Source organism: Vidua macroura, chromosome 17 (genome assembly GCF_024509145.1).
Source record: "Vidua macroura isolate BioBank_ID:100142 chromosome 17, ASM2450914v1, whole genome shotgun sequence".
Classification (NCBI taxonomy): Eukaryota; Metazoa; Chordata; class Aves; order Passeriformes; family Viduidae; genus Vidua; species Vidua macroura.
Window position 1 is genome coordinate 5,808,894 of NC_071587.1, and position 17,382 is coordinate 5,826,275.

The 17,382-nt window shown below is 47.3% G+C and overlaps 1 protein-coding gene across 3 annotated transcripts in view; it reads right to left on the bottom strand.

The window, feature by feature from the left end:
* ZHX3 (zinc fingers and homeoboxes 3) overlaps positions 1-17,382 on the bottom strand; it is a 46,905-nt gene that overhangs the window by 15,156 nt on the left and 14,367 nt on the right. For 2 of the 3 annotated variants that reach the window (XM_053992968.1, XM_053992966.1), the window contains exon 2: positions 14,510-14,616. The exons of the other annotated variant lie outside the window; for it this stretch is intronic. The gene's annotated coding sequence lies outside the window, so the exon portion shown is untranslated. The remainder of the gene's footprint in view (positions 1-14,509; positions 14,617-17,382) is intronic. 3 annotated transcript variants of the gene reach the window in all.

Here is a 17,382-nt window from a genome sequence, read left to right on the forward strand (position 1 = left end):
CACGCAGGCAAGAAAGGCTCTTCACATCTTATTATTTCACACTGCACGAATGTACAAACACACGCACAAACTTCAGCAGTTTTCAGCTTCAAGCAGCATCACAGTCAACGTTTGTACTAATGAACAATTTCTCTTTATGCCAACTGGTCAGGGTGCTTTGTAGCTTAAGCCTGGCTTTGAAACTGCGGGTACAGTCTAAATGCAGTGGGAGCCGGTTGACCGAACAATCGTATTCATTCTCCATTCCTTGGCAGGCCTAGAGCAGAAAAGTGTCTTTTCCATTTAGACCAGTTAAACAGAGCTATTCATTAAAATTTCACCCTTCTCCAAACTGCTGGACTTCTCCATTTTAAACCTGCCTTTGAGAGAAGCCCTCTCTCCTCTGTCCCACAGGGCTCCTCATCCCCATCTCAAGTAGTCGCCCATTTCCCAGCTGTGTGTGTGGATTGCTCTTGTGCTGTAACAGCAGCACCTCTCCTGTGTGTTGGTATCTAGGCAGAGGCTGCCTCACCACTCAGGGACTAAGGGCAATTATCTCTGCTTTTTTTTTTTGGTTCCCCAGACAAGCACAAAACTGAGCAAGATGGAAGGTTAGAAAGAGCCAGCTGAAACAGAACACGATTAGAGTATAAAAATAGGTCACTGGGATAACATAACCTTTAGACTATTGGCGATGTGCCCCCCTTAGAGACAAGCCTGTGTGCTATATTTCAAGAGAATGTGGGGAATAAAAAACAACCACCACAATACACATCAAAACAAAACCACTGATCATCCCTCAGAGCTTTGCGTGCTTCTGTTTGAACATCACTAACATTAATTCACTCCTTTTCCTCTGCCTTCATCCATTTGATTGAGCACAAAATAAATGTTATGTAATCATACCATTAACATCTTCCAAAAAAGCAATAATCTCTTTTGGCACAGAGGCTTCATTAGAGATTTGCTCTGCATTGCACTACCTTAGCAGGGTTCACAGTTCCAGCAATCCAGGCACCCACCTCCATAGCTTCAATCCTCAGATTTTGTCCTTGCTGCAAACATTCCCACCATTCCCCCAAAGCAAAAGGCCCAGCAGACAGATAATCACATCTCAACAGAGCCAGCTCAGAGGTTAGCACTACCAGCAGAGGACACCAGATAGCATGAATGGAGCTTCAAGAAGTCCCTCAGCTCATCAGGATGTGGGTGTCCCATCACCTCACACTCAGCTGGTGACTGCCAGCAGGCTGGTTTGTGCCTGAACAGGACAGTATGACCATGCTGGTAAATACACTGGAGTTCCCATTTCAGCCCCTTGTGCTTTCTCTAGGATGTTTTATCTTTGCTTGCATTGTCAGGGCTTTGTTCGTGATTTCATCTGAAACACAGGTACCTCACACATCAATTTTATCCTGCCACACCACCTTCAGGTGTACCACACACCTTGTGATCCCACCCTTGGAGCTCATTGTCAAGCATCACCATTTCCGTAGGATAAGCCCAGCTTTGGCAGATGCAGCCCTTCAGAATGTAAGTGAAGATGAACAGGTTACACCTAAAATACACTTCTTTGTGTTTTATTATCTGAAATTACTGAACTGGCTCCAAGACAAAAATCTACTGGGGAGCTCAGAGCGATGAATAAGCACCAGAGGTAGATCTTTGTCCACATCAAATTTCCAGCAAGGATACTTGAGACTTTTAAATCAGCAGGGAACGCTTGGCTGAGCTGCTGAGGAGCTCACAGGTGTGAGCACCCAATGGCAACAGAGCACACACAGTGCCACAGCCCCACTGTGCTCTCAGTGCAGCTACAGCCTGCCCCTTCCCAAGGACTCATCTTGGAGAAGCCTTGGAGCCCACCTTTCTGATGTACCTCTGCTCACAACCCCACTGCCAGGCTTGCACATCACCTCCATACGGGTGACCTTAATCGAGGGGCCATCACCCCAAATTCGGGAACCACAGCTCTAATGCCAGCACAACATTTACTGTTAAAAGAAAACCAGTGTCAGCTTTTATGCCAGCACCAAAACAATCCCACTGCAGACACAAACCCAAAGCCTGTCACACAGGTTTCTCACCAAGCGTCCAAGTCCCCTGTGGAATGAAGAACCTCTTGCTGAAGCCAGGCTGATCACCAGGCTGATCACCAGTTACCAAGCAGCCGCAAAAGGGACAGACCCGCAGCAATTCCAGGGAAGTAAAGAGTGCCCAGAGCTTTAAAACAAGATGTGGGTGGGAAGGACTAAACCAAGCTACTAAACAGTACCAGAGGCGCTGGAGCTGATCATCTGCAGCACAGCCTGATGACTATGAGTGCTGCAGCCCCTTCCCAGCTGAGCATTTTTGGATTACTTCATCCCCTGTGCCCTTTTGCAATATGCAACTTCGAGAGCTGTGTTAATCCTGGCTCAGCCTCAGCTCCCATTCCTCCACTTAGAGTTGCTATAACCAAAAAGAAAACTGCAAAATACTTCGCCTGAAAGCAAAGAAACAGGGTTTGGCAGGTTGGGATTGTGGATTATTTTTTTCCATCCCCATGCATTCTGCTTCAGAGTCGTCCTTGCAGACGCTGCGCGCAGCCGATGGCTTTTGCAGCTTATTGAGCCCGCTGGTTTATGGCAATGTTTTTCTGCTCACTGAACTGGCTCATTCTTTCAGCAGAACAAACTGTTCCACGTTGAGGCAGGAGTTGGCTGTGTTTTAACAAAGGATTTTTCCCTTCTGACAGTGTTTTGCAAAAGACCCAAAAAAAGGAGTTTGGAGCCAAGTTACAAAAGGTCAGGAGAGGCGAGTCAAGCACTGGGTGTAGTTCCTGTATGTCACAGCCAGACAAGGAAATGGGTGGGGAGAAGAGGAATGGCACTTCGAGCTGCCATAATACGTATAAAGAGATATTAATGAGGAATGGGCTTTTAAATGAGGATGGCAAGGATGCAGGCACTATAATTTTTGCTGTACAACAGCAGGCTTGTTAGGTAGGCTGAGGCCTCCGCAATCATTTATCCACGTGAAGCGTGCATTTGAGAGAGTTCAAGTAGCACCAGGAGTGAGAAAAAGGCAGTCTTATTTGCTTCCCCTCCCCAAGCTGATTTCAAGGAGCTACCACACTCTCATCTCCCGTCAGCCAAATGAATATTCAAAAGGTTTTTGCCAAGCCAACGCCAGTCAATCAGGGAAACAATGCTGCAGGGAAAAAAACACTGGGCTGAGAGACCTGTGTGAGACAGGCACCTTGTCCCTCACCACGGCTCTGCTTTAGCATCCAAGCCTTTAATGTGGTGCACGGTGTTCCTGCCAGGTCTGCTGCTCTGCCTGCTCCATCCCCTGCCACCCCACAGCACAGCAGGGCTACAGCAGAGCTGCTGGATGGAGGATGAGCATCCCAAACCAGGGTGCTGCGAGTGGGGAAAGATCCCGGGACTGTGGTCCCAGCAACACAACCCTCCTGAGGGAGCTGGAGATAGCTCTTCCCCCTCTTCTGCTACAGGCTGGGACCACAAATGTTTCCTGCATGGGATGGGCAGGTTCCCCATCCCATGGAGGCCCCGCTCCCTGCTCAGCAGCAGCAGCTGGTAGGAATTGGGTCTTTCTGCTCTGTGCACTGTACACGGACAAGCCAAGATGGACAACTCCGGCCTTGCAGATGTTGGGAGGAGGGAGCCAAGGGGATCTGCAGCAGTTGACAGTATGTCATGCCTAATACTCAAGCTTTTCCAGGCCTCAGAGGATCCCTGAATAGAAAGAAACCACCCACCACTGGAACACAGCCACTTTTGTGGCTGGAAGGGGCAGATGTTCAACCCCATACAACAATGCAACACAACAGTTGAGGCTGTAAGTGAAGAATGCTGCATCCACTTAAAACTGAAGAGGGAAATTAGGGACACCATCTAATTCTAGAACTACCATTTGGTGCTGGTGCTTAAAGTTCACATACCTACTCTGCAAGAGTGGCACAGGGCTTCCTTCCATTGCCTTAAATAGGCAATATCCTGGACTAAAGCACTGAACCACAAGGACTTCAGAAGCATATGGTCAGACTGGCAAGTGCTCAGCTCCTTCAGCTGGAACACCAGTTCCCAAATAAGTTCAGTTCCTTTTTAGCACCTACATAAGTGACAGACTTCCAGAAATCCCAACTGGACTGCACAGGACAGGCCCTGCTGGCACAGAGAAGGGCAGACCATTATGAGAGCTCAGTATCTCTGACAGCCAAACCCTTTGCTGAGATGAGCCTGGGGAGAAGCTGAGTTTCAGAAATCCTGCTCACCACAGCCAGCATTAAATCCTTCACCACTTAGTTGCCAAGAAGAGCTTGTCATGGAGGACAACCATCCTTACCACCACACCCTCATTCACTGACCTCCAAGATTTCCCATGGACAACCTTCTCCCTTTCTCTGAAATACTCACCATGTCTTTTCAGATTGATAGCAAGAAAAAAATGGATTTGAGACATGATTTGAGATCTCTCTGGGCAAAATCTGGGCATCTGGATCACACACCTGCCACCCGGATGCAATCCCCTGGTCATTTGCTCCCTGGTTAGAAACTGTATTTGTTCAAAACCATTTGTCAAGACACTCTGGACAGAACTCAGAGACACAGAACAAAGTTCAAGGGTTATTTGTGATATGAACTGTGCCAGTCAGGACTCTCCCCTTCCTCCAGCTGTTTAGTGACACTTGGAATGGAGTGGCCTTACTGGAAAGTCAATTATTTTTTTAGTTGAAAACTCACCATCCTCTAGATCAGCTGTGAGCTGAAAGCATCCCAGTTATTTACTGCTGGAAGCTAAAGGAATTTCCTTACTCTCAGAAGACAGACATTTAAAATTAGTTTCAAGTTCAGTTGTGATAAACAAATCACATTCTCCTCCTTTCCCTCTCCTGTTTTGTTTTGAGGTTTTTCTTGTTTGGGTTTTTTGGGGGGGGGCAGAGGGGGGATTGGTTGTTTGGGTTTTTTTTTGTTTGTTGTTTGTTTTTTAAATAATTCCTGCTAGTCCAACCAGCCTTTTCCTCAGTTGCTCCTTGCAACTCCTCATTTAAAAACTCATTTACAAGGATGCAGGGGAACTACAGACATCTTCTGTGAAGAAACAGCAAAGCCAGATCCCTGATTTCAGAGCTTTTCCTTTGACACTTGATTCCCTGAGAACCTCATTAAAAAGAAACAAACCACCATGTATTTAGGTTTTTTCCCCACTTCCTGTGAAGAGCAAAAGGTTGGGAACTGGGATGGGGGCTCAGGAGTTCAGCTCTCTGCTGACAACCAGAGCCCACTCCATCTACCCTGCCCAAAAGCTCGGGATGCAAACAGCTCCCAGCAGACTGATGAGGAAGACAAAAGACAAATTTTAAATTGATATGATACTGCAACTAAAGGGTTTGGGGTTTTGGAATGAGTCCCACTGGCCTGAATTCGTATGGATGTACTTTGTACCTTGTGGATCACAAGGCCTTGATACAAGAAGATTCTTTTAAAAAATTCAGGCGTGCTGGGAGAATTGCCTCCTTGCCATGTTTCAGTGAGTCTGCCCATGAACTGCCAGCAATTACTAAGCTTCCACTCTGTATTCAAAGCTCTATACAATGGAGTTTATTATTTTTAAGCCTTTCAGACATCAATGTAGCAAACTTAACAGAGCTATTTGGAAGATTAAGACACAAACACCACCATATTATTCAATTTAGCTCCAACACTGAACACTTATTTCTGTAAAGGATCACAGCTAATACATTGCCAGCTGCCAGCAGAGACAAACACTTGAAAGTCACACTGCAGCATGGTCTTATAAATCAAATTTAAGATATAAGAAGAAGGAAATTACTATCATTATGCAAGTACAGCCCAATCACCACCAACCGATAGCAAACCTATCTTCAGGTCTTGGCCACAGGCTTCAAAAATCCATCCCTAGAAATGACAGCCCAAGGAAATCCTCATTTTCTGTGCATGCAGCCAGGTGTGAACTTACTAGTACATCTCCAATAGTTGAATTAGATGACTTTTCTAAGTATTTTATATGTCCGTACAAGTGCAAAGAGACTTTATTACCACCTCACCACCCCAGTTCACAGTGGGGAGTTCACTAATAGGTGCTCTATTTGCCAAATCAGACCTGCAGACAGGTGACAAAGGGGAGTGATGAGAGAAAACAAAAAGGATTTGTGCCTGTTTTCTACCATTCTAGTGCTCACAGGAGAACTGACTGCTGCATTTTGCCCTCCTGAAACCATCCCACCCTTCACAAACAATTGCATGAGCTTAGGTTAGACTGGGTGCAGGAGTAGCAGAGGGGAACAACATCCTTCATGGGAATGAGGGAATGAAATTAAATTAAATAAGAGTCAATTAAAAAAAAAATCAGTTTGCCATACAAAGACTGTAATTTCCTTAGAGCTGACTTAACCTGAAGCCTTTGGAGAAAATCCATCTATTGCAAATTTAAAATTTCCCAGCCCTTCAAATGAACATGGAAAAGTTCTCATTGCAAAGTGTCCCCTGAAAAACAGAAATATTTCTGGTTTACACCAAAGGCATCACAGATTATGTTATAACTTCAGCTAGACAGAAATCAAGAACCCCTCCTGGCTTTTCAGAAAAAAATGAAGGGTTGTCTCATTACACCAGTCTAAAACATCCATTATCCTCATTAGGGTAAAGGGCACAGCAACATTATTAACTCTGTTTCACAGCACTAAGAAAACAGCAGGATAAAGTAAACTGCAGGAGTCAGCACGGGGGACAGTAAGGTAAAAACATCCATGCTGTGTCAGCAGGCAGCCTGCACACACGGGAATGGGGATGACCGACTGGTAATGCCATGATGGAGCATTTCATTTCTAGGCCAGCAGCCCAAATCACAGTCAGGTTAGGAGAACATGGTCCTCCAGGCACCTGCCCTCCTCTTTGGGCTAGGAGTGAACAGAGCTGGGAGCATCTTAATGATGCTGCACCAAAATGACAGCGTGTCACGCTGGATAAGGCTCAGGACAGCGGGAACTCCCTCCATGCACAAGCCCATAATCACCCACCACACAGGATTAAGGGAATAGAAGCCTCCCACGTCAGGGCAGCCGGGGGACAGCACTCACAGCCTGCAGGACTCATCCCTGATCCCATCAGGAGCAGACAGGGCAGAGAAATCCCTCAAGAGCAACACCCTTGCAATCAATTCCACATCGAGCTGCCTCCCGAAGGGCCGGAGCAGGCAGAGCAGCAGGGCTCCTTCAGGGAGCTCTCCATGGATTACTGCTGTAACAGTGCACATGCCTGCCTGGGATAGCTGGGAGAGTGGCTGGCAGCACTGTCCAAAGCACTGCCACCATGTCTGGGGTTCTTCTGGACCATCTGTTTTCACATCAAAAGCAAGCAGCAACCACAGGAGCAACATGCAAAATTCATGGCCAGCTGCTCCTACCCTGTACCCTTCATCCTCTCCACCCTTCTCAAATTTGGCACAAGTCTCATCATCACCTGCAAGTGCTGGTGAGTGCTGAGAAGCTTCCAGTGCAGGAGACACCCTCACTGTTTAAATGACACAAGCTGCCATCCTGGGCAAGGTCCCACAGGATGGCAGCTCCCTGTCTGTGGGATATTCAGGGTACAGTCACTTGCCATCCCCCAGAGTACATCAGTGCTCTGAAACCATTCACCAGGGTTCAGCTCCATTAGGAAATTGCTACCAGCCTCCTCCTTGTTGCCTGGCATCTTCCCCACATCCCTCCCTTCCTCAGTCACTAGTTATTTCCATGGCATTTTAGAATTTCCCAAGAAACATGTGCAAAGCCTCTCCCCAGAGCTCTGAGAACCTCCAACAGACAACCCTGGAGACTTTTAGAAGTCACACATCCATGTGATCTTCCACAAACATCAGTCTGGAGCTCACCCTCCCCCACACACAAAGTGGCTTGAAGAACTAAGAGTCTCACAACTTGGGGGAAAATCCACAGCCTTAAATGTTTGTTGGCCCAGCAGGAAGATCACACAAACCACAAAATGGAAAATCAAGAGGGTTAGACAGCAGAAGTGCTTAATGATACCACATCCTGTACATTGAATTCAATTTCTTCCCTTTCACTAGTGTCAGGGGTGCTGTTCAAGACAGTTTTACTCCTAGTTACAAGGCAGAGTCTGAAGGAACAGCCAGACCTACCTATAGCCTGAGATTTACAATCCCTGGTCTAGAAGCAGCCCCAGCCTGTTGCTGTGCCCTGGAGGCCACATGCTGCCAGCTGTCCAGCCTTGTAGCATCCCAGCAGGACAGTCAATAACTCAGGATACCTTGAAGGAGAAGGGGGTTGGGGTGTTGGCTTGTGGGAAGAGAAGGATGGAGATAAAAGCAAAGCTTCTGTCCAAAATGGATGGATTTTTCCAGCTGCTGGGCCATGCCTCTTGCACAGGTGATAGAAATTTCATATGATATATTCACACCAAAGATGAAAGAGTGGCCACAATTCACACTGCTGGCTCTCAACAGCCTGCACAAGCCACTGGACCAACCGTGTGACCAGAGGGAAATACAGATAACAGTATTTTTAGTATTTCTGGATAGTCAGATACTCCCCAAGAGCATTTTCCCACCCACAACCACCACGAGGCCTGATTTCTGCTACATCCCAAAGATGATCATTTCCATCCACCCACAGCATCCCACACCAGCTGGAGCTCACTCACTGCCACAGGGTGGGGGTCTCAGGCTGGCATTTTCCCCTGGATATGGCAAAGGGGAGAGGGGCTGCATGCCCCCAGCACAAAGCAGGCTCAGCATCACTCCTTCTCAACTCTGCTGTACCTGGAACAGAGGCACCAGAGGCAGCTCCCCCCAAGACAGCTGTCATGTCAGGGCTTCCCAAAGCTCATCCCATGGGAATGGCAGGGAGCCTTCAGAGCAGCACACAGGAGCCAGCCAGCCCCTTGTTCCCCCCAGATGTCTGCTATTCCATCCACGAGGTTTTAGCACATTTCAGGCATGCTGGAGAGCTTCTCCTGGCATTTAGGCAGTGGGGAAAAGAGGTGGTCAGTGCTGTTACCCTACACTGGGAAGGAGCAGACAGGGAAGAAGCAGGGAGAGATGAAATGATCTGCCTGGGGTCTGTGTGCACACTGCCATGGGGAAGTGGAGAAGTGCATTTGCACATGTCATGGCCATAGAATCACAGAATGGTTTGCATTGGAAGGAACCTTAAAGATCATCTTAGTCCAGCCCTGCTGCCATGGGCAGGAACACCAGCCCTACACCAGGCTGCACAAAGCCCCACATCTCCACAGAGAGCTCCTGCCCCATGGCAGCCCCAATACTTTATCCCCACAGCCATTGCCTCTCCTCAGCATTCACCCAGGTCCAAAGCAGAAAGGCAGCACAGGAGCACCAGAAACCTGCTCTGCCCAAACTGGCCATCAATTTAAAGCTCAAGAGCTGAGAGCAGTGCTAAGGAAGATTTTACAGCCCAAGGAGCAACCACCTTGCTAGAGCAGTTATGCCAGGAGCCCCAGGACCTAATGGAACATATTCCCTGCGTACCTGTAAAACCCTTTAAATGGATATCCTGTTCTGTTTTCCCCAGGAAAACAGAAAAAAGGCCCATGAGATGGTCATGCTTCCTAGTCCATCCAGGTTCTTCACACAGCAGCTATGGAAAAGGGTACAGACACCTTCCCACTGCCACAGCTCCTGGCTGGAACGGAAATGCTGTCACCAGTGTGTTACTGAAAGGGAAATGAGGCACAAAGCAATTTTAAATAACTCACCCAAGGTCACAGGAAGCTTATAGCAAAGTCAGTAATTAAACTCAGGACTTGTAAGTCCCCAGTCTAGTTATTTATCAGAAATCACCCTTTAATGGGTCACCTTTAGTCAGACACCCTCCTATTTTGCACTGCCACTGAATTATACTGGCAGAGGGAATTATTACGAGTTTCCCTTACAGCCCAACATGCTTAAAGGGCTGTTTTGGAAATAAAATAAAACTTGCAGCATGCTCAGTGTGCTGGAACAGACAACTCCTCAGCGCTGCAGAGAGCTGAACCACCAAAGTGATTACAAGGCTCCAGATCAAGCTGGGAAATAAAGCTCTTTTTCCTCTGCAGTGAATCATTTTGTTTTGAGGAGTGGCCTCCAGTCCACAGTTTGAAGGCTGGCGAGTAAGAACTCACCATTTCACCTTGGATTTGTGTCTTCTTTCACAAATACCTCTGAGGACCCAGAATATTGCAGCCTTAGCTGTGAGCCAGACATCCCAAAGCCTCTCCCTTTACAGCAGGCCCGTCCTTGAACCTGACGTGCCACTGGTTTGTGTTGGTACAAAACAATAAATGGACTTTATCCAGACCTTCACAGGCCACAGGCACAGTTCTTTCCCTTCATAAAGAAAACCTGTTCAAGCATACCCCAGTCCCTTCACAGAGACTGGACACAGCCCTCACTGGAGCCTTCCACAGCCTCAGGGCACCCCTGCCAGACAGGGCTGGCTGAAAGCATCTCTGGAGCATCCAGCGTGGCTGCTCCTGGGAGTCTCCTGCCTTCCCGAGACACTGCTCACCTCACCAGAGGAACAGCAGAGCCACTGCAGCACCACTGCACGTCCCAAACGCCAGCACGGGGAGAAGCCCTGCAAAGGGGAACAGCAAAGCCAAACCCTCCTGATACACAGATGTGGTTTGTAACACAGCAGACAATCAAACCACATCTGTGGATATCTGCAGTGCTCAGATCCCTTTCAGCTGATGACAAATAGTGCAAGTGTTGGGCAATAGGTTTGGAAAGGGATATGCAGGATGGAATTTGCCTTTCACAAAATACAATGTGAGGAGCAGGAGTCAAAACTGTTAGTGTGGGGCTAGCCAAGAAGTTTATGCATCCAGTGGCCTCATCTTTCTGAGTACAAGCAATTTAATTTGTCACACTGATACTGTATACACGTCCTGAGCAAATAGGTCAGTAAGAAGTAAGAGTAGGAAGGGAGGAATGAGGGAAAAGGATGCAAGAGCATTCGGAAAACTCCATCTGATCTGCAAGTTGGGAAACTTTGCAGTTACACATCCTGACTGGGGAGATAGGAAAAGAGGAGGTAAGAGAGGCTCCAGAGCTCCATGCTCAGGGCTGTAGCCCTGCCTGGGGACTGAGGGGCACTGGTCAGTGCCAGCCCCCAGCCATCACCTTCCTAGGGAGCACCAACACTGCCAGCTTAACAGAGAGAGAGAGAAAAGGAAAAAAAGAGAGAGAGCTTCACCTCTTCTAAGACTCTGTTACAGTAAGAAACACCACGTGCTACCAAATTACATGGACAAAGGACAATCCTGTTTTGCAAAGCCTTTGTGTGGGGGAATTCTTTTCTTGAGCTCTGCTGCAGATTTGCAGGTGAACAAAACTCTTGTGAAAAATTTACCTCTCAGGGTGAGGAAATGAAATCTCTTTTCCCCATCTGTTCTTCACTGGCAGAGCAGAGGCTCTGGGTGGAAGGGCTGCATGAGTGGGATAACCCTGCCCCAGCCCTTTCTGCTTTAAAGCTACTCACCAGAAGTACTTGCTGTCAGTCCACACCATAAACCCCAGTGAGGAGCACGTCCAGTGCTGCAGCTTCATGCAGGGCACCCAGTTCTGTGAATGCACCTCATGTTTTTCCCACCACGGGTCCTGTCTTCCCTGACACCGCCAGATCAGGGTGAACCCCTCAGCCCTGTGCAAGAACCAGCTCAGCAGAAACACCTCCAGAGGGTTATTAGCAACAAGACCAAACTAGCAGCTGTGGGCCTGCAGATCCTTGGGCCCTAAACACAGGGCTGAAGAGGCGTGACATCAACTATGTCAAAAATTTGCTTGCTTTGAAATCCTACTCCTGCTTATTTATGTTACAGGAGTACCCAGAGGCCTCAGCCAAGCCCTACAGAGCTGGGCTGGAGAAGTGCATTTCCACATGTCATGGCCATAGAATCACAGAATGGTTTGCATTGGAAGGGACCTTAAAGATCATCTTAGTCCAGCCCTGCTGCCATGGGCAGAGACACCAACCCTACACAGAATTAGCTCACCAAAACCATAAACAGATTTGCTTAGCACTTTCAGGACAAGAGAAAAACAAGACAGGCTGCACAAAGCCCCACATCTCCACAGAGAGCTCCTGCCCCATGGCAGCCACAAGCAGCTCAGAGTTTTTACTAGAAATAACTCACAGCCAGGTTGGAGGTGGCAGGGCAGGCTACAGGAGAGAGCCAGCACAAGGGCTGGGAAGGAAGCCAGCAGCCAGGCATCATGGCCAGGGGTGTCCCTGGGGCTTCTCTAGTGCTCCCATGGCAGAGCTGAGCTCTGCCTCCAGCAGCCAAAGCACCCTGGTGAAAATGCTGCACACGGAGCTCTGCAACCCCCACAAGGATGCAGAGAAGGCTGTTAACCTAAACAGACAGGTCTGAGATTCATTTGCAGGAAGGATGAAATCAAGAGGCAAAAATAACATTTCCAACACACCAGTGACATACCAAGCCCTTAATCCAAGGCACTATTTACAGGCCAAGAGCATTCCTTGCTGCTCTTACCTTCAGCTGCAAGGTCTGGGTCAGCAGCTGCCTTGGAGGAGCCTGTCTGAAGGTAACAGACAGCCCAGGGAACAGCCTAGCCTAGAAACTGGGATTTGCAGGAGAAGATAAATAATTAAAGGGACAACTGAGCACAGCTCACTAGACTTTGTTTCACAATGCAAGCGCTGAACATGGAAAACTCAAAACATTTCCTCCCAAATGCATTAAATGCCCATTTTGCTATTTCAAAGTTTTCTACTTTCTCCAGCATCCAGATATTCACTTCCCAGATGCACTGCCAGGAATAGGGTCTTGTAAATAAAGTTTTACAAAAAAAGGAAGGTTAACACACAACATATTTTTCCCATTACTTCAATACATCCTGCAAGCTTGGTAAAGAAAGAGTCTATTTAAAAATCTAGGGTGGGGAAGAATTAGCTCACCAAAACCATAAACAGATTTGCTTTGCACTTTCAGGCCAAGAGAAAAACAAGACAGGCCATGCACATATTGATGCACACAATGGCACAATCATCTTAAAAACAAATGAACTGGGAGGGAGAGGACACCACAGGAGGGTGGGGGAAAAGGAGGAACAGAGAGAAAGGGGCCAATTTCTGCAGCAAAGATCCTCAGTTTGGTTCTTAAAGCTCCCTCAGAAGATAGTGAAAAGCCTTTGTGGGCCAACTTAGGACTGTGAGCTTGCAGGGAGGATGGCACACTACACAAGCCATCTCTGGGTGCTGGCCCTTCAGTAATGAACAATGTCTTTTTCTGCACATGGAACACAAAGGAATCCTTCTTATTTACCCAGACACCTTTCACATGAACCATCCACATCCATTATTGCTGTCTTTCCATGGCAGATACCAAGGGATATAAAACTGAATGCCCTTCTCCCTACTTTCCCTCCTAAGAGACCGACTCTGTTTACAAAGGCAGAGTGAAGCTACCAAAGCTTCACCCTCTTCCTCCTGCAAAATTCTCTGTTTATAATAGCCAGACAACCAGAGAGCCACAATGTTCACTGCATTTGCACAATTACTGCCATAAGGTTTTGAGGACCCACCTAGATGCAATTAATGGAGGGAACTTCAAGGAGGACAGCTCTCAGGGGGCTGAGGGTGCACGTGGATCCCAGCACATCACGTGCTTCAGCAGTGTGCCTTAGTTTATTTCTACCAGTTTAACAGGCTACAGAACTGGAAGCGTGTCAGGAAAGCTGCAGCAAACAGCATCAGTCCAGTTACTGCACTCCCAACGCTGATTATTTAATAAAGTCTAGAAGCAAGCAGTCTCCAGATGCAGCACAAGCTGGGTAGAAACCACTCCAGGGTTTGAAAATCCCCATTTCCACAGGGACACTGTCATTTATCACACAGCCATGAATTGGGTGAACAAATTCCCTGCCAGTCTGCTCACTAATGTCCACCCATGGAGCTTACTTTTTGTACAAATAAAATGGCTTGGCTCTGCTATGAGACCCAATTTCTTCTTCAAAAGCCTGGAACGGTGTAATGGAAAACTGGATGGTTATTTCCAAGCACACTTCTTCCATCCACAGAAGCCAAAGGGAAAAAGCATTGCTCTCCTGACCCCTCATCCACACCATGGGACAGATGGATATTTATTAAGTGATATGGAAATAAAGTAAATCAGCAACTAGCACACAAATAGAGGAGCCAGCCAGGAGAAAAGTACAAACACACAGGCTGTCTGAACTCTGCTTTGTTCTAGGAGTGATATCCAAAAGCAAAGAAAATAAAAATTTCCCCCTTCTCAGGGACACCTGGAAGCATAAGCCAAGCTTGATCTGACCACAGAGCAACCCCTGCTCTCAAGGCAGCAGAGCCAATCACTGCAGCATCACTTCCTTCAGCCATCAGGCTCCAGCAGCCTGCACACAGATCTCTGTGACACACTGGAATATGCCACATTTCCCTGGCTGCACGGGACAGAAAATTCCACATCACACACAGCACTCGAGCTGACAGCAAGTGTCCTACCTGCTCAAGGGACCACGTCCTGAGCCTGTCGTTCTCCTGCCCCTCCTCTGTGCTCACCCACATCTTTAAAGTGCCTGCAGTTGCCTCAGCAGCACCAGGATTCAGGGCTGGAAGAGAAGACATTACACCAAAAATTACTGCTGCACCCCTAAAGGAGAAGGCAGCCCTTGGTTAGCAAAGGCTAAAAGCAAAAACAAAACACTGATCAATCTGAGGTGTCCACCCTGCCATGCTCCCACGATACATCCCCACTGAAGCACCCTAAACACCCATATTTGGGGGTTTATTCTCCCTCTTAATTAGTAAAGACATTATTTATCAGAAGTTAACCAAGTCTGCTGAATTAATCACCAAGCCCTGAACCCAGTGAAAGCAATCCCCCAGCTGCAGTGTGCTGGAAACCAGTGGCACTGCTGCCCAGCTCCCTGTGGACTCGGTCCATTACAGGGCTGGAAACCTCAACTGGCCAGAACATATTTGGAGCAGCAACCACAGCACCCTGCCTGCCACTGCCACAGCAGCAGCTAAATATAACGTGCAGCTCTGCTCGTAGCTGTGGCCTTCTTTTCTCCCCTTCATTTCCCCCACTGCCATCCAATCCCTGTTCCCTCACTGCTGGAGAAGCAGCGGAGCCAGCTCCATGTATTTCCTAATTTCTAAACTTTACTGTCTAAAGAGATAAGCAGCCAAGTGGATTTCTGGGATTAAGTTCAGATCAGGGGAGAAAACAGCATATTGAAAAACAAAGAGTCACCCTAGAAAAAGGTGAGCCAGAGCTTGGAACAAGGATGAAAACCAGGAAAATTAGACTGTGATTGCCCAAGTAAAGGAAAATTTAAACTTTTGTTGCTTCTGCCCGAGCAGTGACAGGTCCTCCTCTCCCAGCAGCATGTCCCAAGTGTCCCATGCCCAATGGCAGGAGGGCTGGAGCTATGTGATCTTTAAGGTCCCTCCCAACCCAAACCATTCTGTGATTCTATGATTCTGTGAAGTGTCCCTGTGCTTCAGCCAGCTCCAGTCCCTAAAGTTCCCTGCCAGCGCCCCACTGATCTGCTTCTCAGGTTAGATCCTGATGACCACATGCTTTGCACACAACTGTTGCATTTCTTGGATTAAATAAGTAAGTGGCACAGAGAGATTTCACCAAATAACTGGCACGGATGCGTTACAACTCAGAAAGGGCTCCCCAAACCCATCCAAAACCCTGCAGACAAGAAATTTCCACTCTGGCTGTAATTTTACAGATCAAACTCAAGAGGATTAAGAAAAAAAAAAAAAAAAAAAAAAAAAAAAAAAAAAAAAAAAAAAAAGCAAAGCAATTGGACAAGGGTAGAAGGACACAAAGTTTTTCCCTCACTAAGCACTCAGGTGTCTCAATGTTCCCTGCTGCAGAGCCATGCTTGGAGAAAGCTTTCCCCAGACCTGCAGTGCTGGCTGCTCAATGTTATTTGTTATACATTATTTGCTGTATGTTATTCTCCCAATTTAATTCACAGGAAAAGCAAAGCAAGCCCAGAACCAGGGGGAAGAAAAATCAGGAGGCCTGAGTCTGGGAAATCACAAGACTTGAGAGAACAAGAAAAAATGCTTTAAATGCCTGCTAGATGCCACATTTTTTTCTTTTTTGTTCCTCGCTTTTCTTTTTTTTTTTTTCCTCCCCTAAAATGTAGGGAAGGCTTACCCCTAACCAATTAGGTTTCAGCACACTTGGAACGATCCCAGCGTTGAATGCCGAGACCTTGACATAACAGGTGACAAACTTTGCTGTGCCAGAAAAAATTTAACATATAATAAGAAACAAATACTAGACTGCTGATGGAGTGGGTTTTTATTCCAGCAATTTGTGTAAATGTCCTATATGGACTTGCACAACCCAGCACCTCCCAAACAGAGCGATAACAGCATGGCCCCACTGCTTATCTGCCATTCCTCCTCCTGTAACAGTGCTGCTCCTCTCCCTCTGCCATGGTACATTTAATATCCTTCACACACTCCTTTAGGGATTCAGCATATGCCTAAGACTTTAACAAACAAGATTTGGCATTCCTTGGAGTACCTAAATTAAAGAGTGACCTCGATCACAGCAGTCAGAACAGCTTTGCACTTCTAGAAATTAAAGGTGGCTTAAATAGAAACTTAAGCTGGAGGCAGAGATAAATCTGAGTCCTCCAAAGCCTTGTTCTGAAATATGGAGTAAAGCCCCTGCAAATTTGGCACCATGAGCCATGATTACCCTGGCAGCTCCTCCTTGAATTCCCTGGAATTGCTGCTTCAAGAAGAATAACACAGAGGGGGCTGGGGCGAGAGGGCAGGGACTGGGGTTTCCTCAGAGCAGAACATGCAAACAGCTCAGCTGCTTATCACTGAAACTGGAACAGCAACAAGGACAACCAAGGCATGCTTTTATCCCCTAACTTCTTCCAGATATTAAAATCCCAGCATCCAACAGCCAAGATACACTGAGGTCCTTCTGACTCAGTTATTTGCACTGTCTGCCAGAACCACAGCCATCATTACCATCCCACTGCCGTCCTTACGGCTTCCCAAGGCTTGACTGAGCAGCTCAAAACCTGCAAACAGTTCCAGAATGGAGAATATCTTCCCCAAATAGCAAATTCAACACACACAGTGAGCCATCTTACTGTACCTGGAGGTTTAGCAGTGTCTGAACCAGCTGGACCAGTGGGCTCATGAAAGGGGAGAGAGAAACTCCAGCCCCCGGCAGCACCCCTGTGTGAGATCCACTGAGGGACTGAACATTTCCAAAATCAAATCCACTGCAAAGGCTCAAAAATAGAGATTATTCTGTTTTCCTTTTACCTGACAACCCCACCTCAGATTTTTTTTTTTTTTTAACAGCTGTTGGGTGCCCT